The sequence below is a fragment of the Arachis hypogaea genome, chromosome 5, assembly GCF_003086295.3.
Source record: "Arachis hypogaea cultivar Tifrunner chromosome 5, arahy.Tifrunner.gnm2.J5K5, whole genome shotgun sequence".
Classification (NCBI taxonomy): domain Eukaryota; kingdom Viridiplantae; phylum Streptophyta; class Magnoliopsida; order Fabales; family Fabaceae; genus Arachis; species Arachis hypogaea.
The window spans coordinates 40,211,236-40,213,715 of record NC_092040.1 but is presented as its reverse complement, the minus strand read 5'-3'; positions in this window follow the sequence as shown (position 1 = coordinate 40,213,715).

Here is a 2,480-nt window from a genome sequence, read left to right as displayed (position 1 = left end):
GAGATTAATTATTAGAGAGTTGTTTTATAAATGCTCACCTTATTGTTATTTGGTTTAAACTCAAAAGTAATATCCATCCACTTTATTACCCAAGTTGCAAAGTTCCAGCTTGAACTACATTGAGGTATATCTTCTGGCCTTTTAATTTTGTAGTCATGAAATTGTTTAGTATACCCTTAAATGTCATCATTCTTGTAAAAGTTCGACATGATGACTTGCTCCCGTACGTTTGCCTGATTTCAATTAACTAGTTAAATAATAAAAACAAAATATCAGCAAATAAGCTTGTAAAATTGTTTTCTTGGCCTTACTAGTGTATTGATAACACATTCACGATAGTGAATTCTATCATTGGTGAGGTATTTTACAACCCACATTACTAACCGGCAAGTGCACCGGGTCGTACCAAGTAATACCTGACGTGAGTAAGGGTCGATCCCATGAGGATTGATGGATCAAGCAACAATGATTGAGTAATTGGCTTAGTCAGACAAACAGGAAATAGTATTTGGATGTTCAATCGTACAGAAACTAAAATAGTAAAATAAATGGATTTGGAATAAAATATTAAGAGGGCAGTTAAGGTTTCAGAGTTATCTATTTTTCCAGATTAACTTTTTTTACTAACTAATTTAATCATGCAAGATTTAATTCATGGCAAACTATATGTAACTAGACCCTAATTCCTTAGACCTTCCTAGTCTCCTCTAAAATTCATTAACTGCCAATTCCTTGGTCAATTAATTCCAATTAGAGGGTGATGATCAATTTATAGTTTATATGCCAAAAGAATCCTAATATCCAAAAATAAAGGGATTATATGTCACGTATCCCATTAAATACAAACAATTAGAAATTCAGTATAATATATTCTCAAGCTGTTGTTCAAGTAAAGAGCTTTTCCAAGTTTTACAAGAACTCAATTAGAACATGGGTCATACTTCTGTTCCACCAATATTCATAAAATAAAGAACGAAAATAATTACTGAAATATAAATCAAGACATGAATTAAATTAAAAAGATCAAATGAATCAATCCATGAAAATAGACAAAGCTCCTAACCTTAACAATGAAGGATTAGTTGCTCATAGTTCAGAGAAGAAAACTAGGATTCTGGTAAAATGTACTATCCTTTTATCTGATGGCATCAGATCCCTTTTTATAACTAATCCTAATAATTTAAAATCTAATATCTAAAACTAAAAATAATATCTTTTCCTAAAAGATAAGATTTGAATTTAAATTCGAATTAATTAACAGATCTTCAGTTAATGGGTGGGGACCACTTGGTTTGTCCATTTTGCAGCTTCTAATCTGTGTTTTCTGGGCTGGAAACTGGGTCAAACAGTCCAAAATTCACCCCAGCGTTTTTCTGCTTTTTCTACACGTGGCGCATGTCATGCGTACGTGTCAGTCACGCGGACGCGTCGCTGGTCTTCTTCGCGAGTCACGCGGACGCGTCGGTCATGCGGACGCGTCGCTGAGCAAATCTTCAAATCACGCGTACGCGTCAATCACGCGCACACGTAGCCATGGATATCTCCAAATCACGCGCACGCGTCAAGCACGCGTGCGCGTCGCTCCTCGCAGCCATCTCCTTTGATTCTTGTGCTGTAGAAACTCCGTCAAATTCCGCCGAATGCTACCTAAAATAAATAAAATTGTCCAAAACTCAAAATAGCATCCATAGTGGCTAAAATATAATTAATTCTTAATTAAACTCAGCAATTTAAGTGCTAATTCACTAGAAAAAGATAGACAAGATGCTCACGCATCAGTCATCGTTAAAATGGGTGTCCAAGTGATAGATTGTGCGATCGTCAACCGAGATTAGCATTAGATACCAGTGGTCACCCTCTTGAATAGGAACATATATCTAAACCATAAAATTTGTCCGTGAGTTATGTATGTTGATGAGGAAAAACTATATTCAACAAAGAATATCCAAAAAATATCTTACAAATTTTAAATCAGCAGTAGGTTGCATAAATATATAAATATAGTGTTCCATCTTCTGCTTTAAATTTATCTTGCTGAAGACATCCACCTAATTCATTAATGCATTCATATAACTGTTAGTACATGATAAAGTATGGTTCTATATCAGCATTACATTTATAACTTATAATCAGTAAAATTATCTTGTTAGGGGTTATATAACATACCACAAATCTCGGTGGAAGTTGCCATGTTATCTTGAAACTTACATCAGATTGTTTATTAGTGCATCTCAATGCCGCTAATTCAAGAATCTGACATATAATCCAAATCAATAATGCTAGGGAACCAAGAGAGGTCCAGCCAATAATCTGCCAACTCCTGTTGGGCTGGAGTTCTAAAGCCCATTTCACTTCAACAACATTCAAATTTCATCCAGTTAAACCAATTAATCCTAACTAAACCTTCTCCTCTCTTTTCACTGTTTCATCGCAACAGAACTCCAAAACCATCCACGGCAACACCACACTACCAGGTTCAT